The sequence below is a fragment of the Physeter macrocephalus genome, chromosome 8 (genome assembly GCF_002837175.3).
Source record: "Physeter macrocephalus isolate SW-GA chromosome 8, ASM283717v5, whole genome shotgun sequence".
Lineage (NCBI taxonomy): Eukaryota > Metazoa > Chordata > Mammalia > Artiodactyla > Physeteridae > Physeter > Physeter macrocephalus.
This window is the reverse complement of record NC_041221.1, coordinates 12997934-13004990: the sequence shown is the minus strand read 5'-3', so window position 1 is coordinate 13004990 and position 7057 is coordinate 12997934. Positions and strand designations below refer to the sequence as shown.

The following is a 7057-nucleotide window of genomic DNA, read 5'->3' as shown; positions in this document are numbered from 1 at the left end:
TAAAACAGGCTGTGACTGTGGCCCCTCGCAGGGCTGGACAGCCTCCCTGGGCTGAGGCAAGGTGGGTGGCCTCGAGGCGCTGCCCGCACAGCCCCGCTTCCCACCCAGAATTTGCACCTCTGTCCCGGTCACGCACTTAACCCTGTACCTCAGGAGATGCTAGGGAAGCAGGCCGCTGTGGCCCAGGAGTGTGATTGGATGGGAGATGTCCCCTGGGCAACGACTGGTCCTCCCACTCCGTCCAGGAAGAGCAGGGTTGGAATGTGTGTGTGTGTCTGTCTGTTTGAAAATACACATCTGTGTTGAGAAGGGAAGGAAAGTCTCCGCTGGGCTCAGAGAGAGAGCTGCCTGCGTCTCCTCGGGAAGCGCTTTCTCTTCAATGCAGCCGGTGGGCCTCGGGGGGCAGCCCACCCTCCCTCTCCCACTGTAGCTCAGAGCAACTCAGAGGGTGAGGCATCCTCCCCTGGACCAGAAGGGGGGGCCGGCCCCCACCCTGTGGCCCCATTTCTGCGCGTGCAGCACCTCACTCTCCCTCCTCTCCCACACGGAAGCTTGCAGCCGCCTCTGCCTGGTGTCTTCCCTCCTGCCAAAGTCGCCCCCTCCCCGGAGCGCTGACGTCACCCCAACACATCTGCTTTGCTAAAGAGGTGTCAACCGCAGCACTTGCCACCCCCAGAGCCCCTGCAAGGACCTCTGCACCCCGTCATGCTCCAGGTCCATGCTCGGACCACAAGGCTCCTCCCTCCCAGGCCCGGGATGGCCCCCTGCTCCCAGCAGACAGAAGCTTGTTAGGCAACTGCTGACCTGTTCGGTCTGTGCCTTCTCTCCGACTTGTGTTCTCCCACAGACCCCACAGGCATGCCCTTAAGGAGCCCCCCTGAACTCGAGGGATTCTCAGAGTTTCTCTTCCCTTGTGCCCAGGAGCCCAAAGCATCTCCAAGCTCATCTTCCCCCTTCACTTCCCCTCCAAGCACTCTTCCCCCGGCCTCCACAGAGCCAGGCCTGGGCTCAGGGGCAGGACCCCTCCTGTCCCACCCCCAGGGCTGTGTACCTGTGGGCAGTTCTTTCACTTCCTGGCCTCCGGTTCCCTGATTGTAAAGGAGGATGAGGATGAAGTTTGAAAGGTACATAAAATCCCTAACGCAGACAGGTATATAATAGGTACTCGAAAAATGTGTTTCCTTCTCCATCAGCAACACTCTCTGCCACCCCGGTGAATCTTCCTAAACTACCACCCTGCTGTGTCTACCCCTAGATTCATAGGTTGAAGCCCTAACTCCCCAGCGTGGCTGTAGTTGGGGTAAGGAAGTAATTAGGGTTAAATGAGGTCATCAGGGTGGGGCCCTGGTCTGGTGGGATTAGTGCCCTTATCAGAGGAGACCCCAGAGCTCGCTCTCTTGAGCTCTTTCTTCCCTCCTTTCTTTCTTTGTTTAAATGACATTTACTCACATCATTTTCAGAAAATAAAAATAAATGATGATTTAGAAAATAAAACCATTTAGATAATGGTTAGCTTATTACTTTGGAAGGTGAGTATTGCAATCATAAAGTATGTCTCTATTTCATTTTTTTTATTGGGGTATATTTGTTTTACAATGTTGTGCTAGTTTCTACTGTACAGCAAAGTGGAGTAGAGTTCCCTGTGCTATACAGCAGGTTCTCATGAGTTATCTACTTTATACATATTAGTGTATATACGTCAATCCCAATCTCCCAGTTCATCCCACCTCCCACCCCCAGCCCCCGCTTTCCCCCCTTGGTGTCTATACCTTTGTTCTCTACATCTTTCTCCCTTTCTCTCTTTCTTTCTTTCTTTCTTTCTTTCTTCCTTCCTTCCTTCCTTCCTTTCATTCTTTCTCTCTTTCTTTCTCTCTACCACACACCCCCCACTGAGTATATGAACCAAGGAAAGGCCACGTGAGGACACAGGGATACAGCAGGAAAGCATCCATCTACAAGCCAGAAAATGAAGGCTCACCAGAAACTGAATTTTCTGCTGCCTTAATCTCAGACTTCCAGCCTCCAGAACTGTGAGAAAATCAACTGCTGTTGTTCAAGTCGTATAAGCCTGTGGTATTTTGTTACAGCAGCCCCAGCAGACAAAGATCCACCCCAACCATGTTACTCTCTTCCTGCCAATGGTTCTCCTCACTCCTTAGTGGGGTCAAGGTCACTGGGCAGGTGATTCAGGCTTCCCCAGGTCTGGCTCCAGATACCTTTGTGGTATTATCACCCCACCACCTGCAAAACTCAACAGCCTGGCCATACTGGGCCCAACTGACGTCTGACTCACAGAAGGACAGACAGATGGGGGGGTCAGGAGGGCTCCTGAGAGGGGAGCAAGTTCAGCACCTTTTATGGTGACACAGGTGGGGCCCGAGGGTGGAGTAAGTGTGGTCATCGTCAGTTCCTGTAGGGGGAACTCCACCCACAGGCATCTCCTTCCTGGAGCCGGATCCCTCTCCCCCACTCCAGGTGAGGGATGCTGAGAGAGGGAGTCACGTGTGCCGTGGATCCTCCAGTGAGAGGGACAGGGGACGTGGTCCTCTGCTCTGTAGAGCCACGGTTTCCATTAGAGCTGTACTTTGCTTTCTAGGATCCCTGAATTGTTCATTTACTTTTATTTTATGTGTTCAGTTATTCAACCAAGATTTATTGAGTCAACACTGTTTAAGAGGCAGCGTCCAGCAGCGAAGGAGGCTGACAAGTCTCTGTCCACTCAGAACCTGGAGTCTGACGGTCCATGTGGAAGAAATGCAGGACAACTAGTAGCAACGGACAATCTTCCAAAAGAGACTTTTTCAGTCTCTGCAGGATTTTATCGAAAGTGAGCGATTTTATCTTTATGCAGGTGGCAGCCTTGTCTGTCTCGTGTTCCTGAAAGGCCGACACCGTCAACTTTCCCATCTTTTTTTTTTTTTTTTAATTTTATTTATTTGGCTGCGCTGGGTCTTAGCTGCAGCACACGGGATCTTCTTTGCCGCATGTGGGATTTTTAGTTGCGGCATGCAGGATCTAATTCCCTGACCAGGGATCGAACCCGGGCCCCCTGCACTGGTAGCACAGAGCCTTAACCACTGGACCACCAGGGAAGTCCCTCCCATCTTATTTAAAAGGTCCCTGCAATGAAATGTGAGTTTTAAAAGTCATGGTCTAGAGGCAGGTGCTGCTGAGAATCTATGAAACCCGAGAGTTGTTCTGAAAAGGAGACACAGGAAAAAGTGTCCCCATCTGGCCTCCATGAGCATGAGTGGGTTGGAGGAGGATGTCTGCTGCTGTGGCCTCGGGTGGGGTTTCTGCGAAGAGGCCCCTCGAGCTGGCCTGCACTTTCCCCTGAAGCTGATCACAGATGAGAGCAGGCTCCTTCCAGCTCTCCTGGCTCATCTTTTACTTCTTTGGTGCCATGCGTTTGGACAGGTGTTGCTAGGAAGAACAGACGTGTAGACACGCTTCCTGCACTGATGCTCTTCTCTTCCTAACGCTCCAGTCAAAGGGCTCCACGCCCTGCGCCTGCCTCTCCAGTACCCGGGGCCGCTCTGTGTCTGCCTCACTTTGGGCATCTCCTAGCTCAGTCTAGACAGACTGGCATCTGAAAGGGACGGGCGAGCCTCCCACCCTCTCCCCACAGAGAACAGTGCTGGTTTGCAAAGAGGAAGGTCCGGCCCGAAGTGAAGGGCAGGTTGCCGGGGAGCAGGAAGCAGAAACTGTCTTTAGGTTTTCATCGTGCCCATGGGATGCATGTTTTCCCTGTTAACTTTTTAGACCTTTTGTCACCTAATTCAATAAATTCTCGTACATTTGGGCTGCGACAACCATTGCACTATTTGTTTTCCTTGTTTCCACTATTTATATACCATTTTCTCTCCTTTCTTGTCTTCTTTAAGATTTTTCCAGTATTTTCTATGATCATTTCCTCCCCTCATTGTAGAATTTGTAACCAAATAGGAAAAAAAATAAAACAAACAGGAGGGAAATCCAGAAATGACTTGTATTTCACTTTAATATCTATAAGACAAAAAGAAGAAAGATTGTGAACAAATGCAGGATTCCATAACGTTAAAGGTCAGTGCAAATAGATGAAAAAATATTTAAATACCTTAAATGAATGGAAATTAAAGATAGAAACAGAGGGTTCAATGTTCTCTCTACTTTGTGCATATTTGGAAATTTTAATGATTACAATATCTTGAGCACCAAGAAGAGGCAAGTCCCCCTGAAGCCTGGAGGGGGTCTAACAGTCTTGGTGGGAATTGGCGACTCTGTGAGTGGACAGAAAACTTGGGTCATACACAGCTTAAATCTTTGGATGTGAAAACAAGGATTTAAAAGAAGGGATTTGTGTTATGAAACCACCTCTTTTAGTGGGGCTCTATATGTCCAAATGTGCTGTCAAAAATAAGTCACTTAGCATCCCGGCCAGTGTAGACAGTCACACACAACTGCAGCAGGACAAGACTCCGCTGCCCCCAGGTGGTATGGGGATAAGCCATTGTTTCCAGAGTGGCCTTTTAGGGTTCACTTCTTAGGACCTTTCAACATCAGAAATATTTGGAATTATGTCCAGAAATTTTAAGAAAATCAAACTCATAGCCTATAGCATTTTCAAGTTAAGGAATTTATGGACAGTTGAAGTTTTATCTGCTCATAGTTAGGTTCATTGCAGTAAAAGCCCTGCCTGGTTTCTCCCTTCAATTAATATAGGAGTAATTAATTGATTTGGACTCGGGATGTGAAATCGAAATTTTACTAAATTTATTTTCAGTTTTGAAACATACCAGAGAAGTCGCCATGTTTAGAAAGTTAATTTCTCGGATAATGAGATCAATGGTAAAGTTTGATTTGTTAATCAAATAACTGAAGCTCTCACCAAGAAAATTAACTTTGCTAAACTTACACATGCAGTTTAAAATATCCAGAGGGGTTTAACATTTGCTTCCATTGATCAAAGCCTGTTTTTTAAAAAATGGAACTGCTTCCAGTTACCAAAATTATAAATATGAGCTGATCTTAAATACAAGGAAGAGCTAGTTACTCAAATTCTCAACTTTGATAACATGAAGATTATTTTTTAAAACCAAAGCCAATTTCTGAGTTATGTTTTCTGTACAAAATCCAACCCGGAGGGTGCCAGAACTCACATTTAACACAAGAGGGAAAAGGCAGACAGCAGCCAGCCGTCTACGACATTTGTTAAATTGCAAGTGGGCTCTGACCAGGGCGCTTTGTTCCTGCTGGCCAGGGGGGGCCCCGCGAGGGGCTTTTAGCCTCGGAGAATCGGGACTCAGGAAGTCACTTCTCTGCTTGCCCATCTCTCTGCCACGACCTCACCCGCCCCTCCCTGGCCTCAGCTCTGCGTGGTGCCTCCCAGCTCGCACACAGCCCTCCCTGCATCGGCTGCTCCTCTGCTCCTCTGTCCCAGACCCTTCAGGAGACAGCGTCCCCCGTGCTTCCTCCTCACCAGGTCCCCACCCCACCCCAGCCCAACACGTGCCTCTTCCTGGGGCCACATGAATCGTACGTGTGATCTCCAATCCTCAGGATGGTCAAGCACAGAGCACTGGACTGGGAGTTCCTGCTGCATTCAGCCGCCAGACGCTGAACCTGTCCTTGGGCCCTGCTCTCCCAGGGAGGGGGAGAGGTCACAGGGGACAAACGTCCACCGGAAATCTGGCCTTCCCCAGAGTCAGGGGACCCCAGGGCGCATCACCACAGCAGGGCCCCCGGCCCCACCTGCACTATTCCACTTTCCAGAATCTTTTCATGCTGACACCTGGGTCCCAGTTCATAAAATCAGGAAGGAGGCACTCACCCAGCAGCCTTTACAAATCCGGCAGAGACTCAGCTCAGAGAACATTTGAAAGCTCTTCAGATTATATCACCCCGGCATGTCTTTATGTAAAATTGTCCGTGTTCCTTCCCCACCGAGGACCGTGACGTGCTCCCTTGTCTGTGTGATATTCCGAGGACCTCGCGCAGGAAGCGTTGGCTTGTCCATCTGAGAGCACAGCCGGGCCTCACTGTGTGCTCGATGTGGGATCCACCGGGGCCACAAGGAATCAGTCGGGCGACTGAGCCTGTTCCTACGGCCCCTGAAGCCCTGGACTGCACTGAGATCGTGATTCCATGTTGATGTCCAAGCTGGGAAGTCTTTATCAGGTGCCCCAGCTGCAGTGAAGACACCGAAACTGTGAGAGGCGCCTGGACCAGGGGCAGCAGGGGTTGAAACTCTCATCCAAATTGCAGCTCTGGGGGTCACGGACAGACGTGTTCAGTGCCAGCACCCGCCGGCTGTTGGCGTAAGTGACGCCATCTTGGGCCCGCCAGGTCCCTCCTGTCCTTCTGCTGACCTTACCCAGGACTGTACTGTGCAGAAAATCCCTTCTCTGTCATCAAAGGCTCTGAGGTTAATAGATATCGTTTGATAATTATTAGCACCAGGTGGCTTCTATGCTTTGTTAGCGCCCAAACAATGATGAATGCTGATGTACTCCCAGCATGAGGAGTGGTTGCCCACTCAATCTTCCTGACTTAGGAATGCATGTCCTATTTCCAAGCATGGACCCCATGCCCTAGGTTAACTATAAAACTGTCCCAGTGGCCCCTCGGGGGGTGCAGAGTGCAGCTGTGAACACGGATCCTTGCCTGCCTGATCCACCCTGCCAGTAAATTACCTAATAATAGACCGATCCATTGATTAGATGGAGCTGCCTGCCTCGTTTTTCGGTGTCAAGACACCTTCTCAGTGAGGTGGGCACTTTTCCTTCCCTGCATCCTTCAACACCCACCTCCCTTTGCCCCCTCAGGGCATCCTTCCCTCGGGGACCCCAGCCTGATTTCCTGCTGGCCCACCTGCATTTTGATAGCTGAGCAGTGTTGTCCCAACCAAAGTGAAGCCTGAGACAAAAGGAAAAATATGCACCCCGCTTCACATGTTTTATGTAGTTTCATATGGTCATGTCTTTGCCAGAGCATTAAAATAGTTGCAAAGATAAAAAGCCGCAGAGCAGATGTATTAAAACTTACAACACTACTTTATTTATATCAAAACAGAATTAAT

General features: G+C 49.8%; 1 non-coding gene across 1 annotated transcript; it reads right to left on the bottom strand.

Annotated features, from left to right (window-relative positions):
* Positions 1–3019: 3019 nt before the first annotated feature.
* On the bottom strand, positions 3020–3092 carry TRNAG-ACC (transfer RNA glycine (anticodon ACC)). The gene has a single exon. It is a non-coding gene; the product is annotated as a tRNA-Gly (tRNA).
* Positions 3093–7057: the final 3965 nt, after the last annotated feature.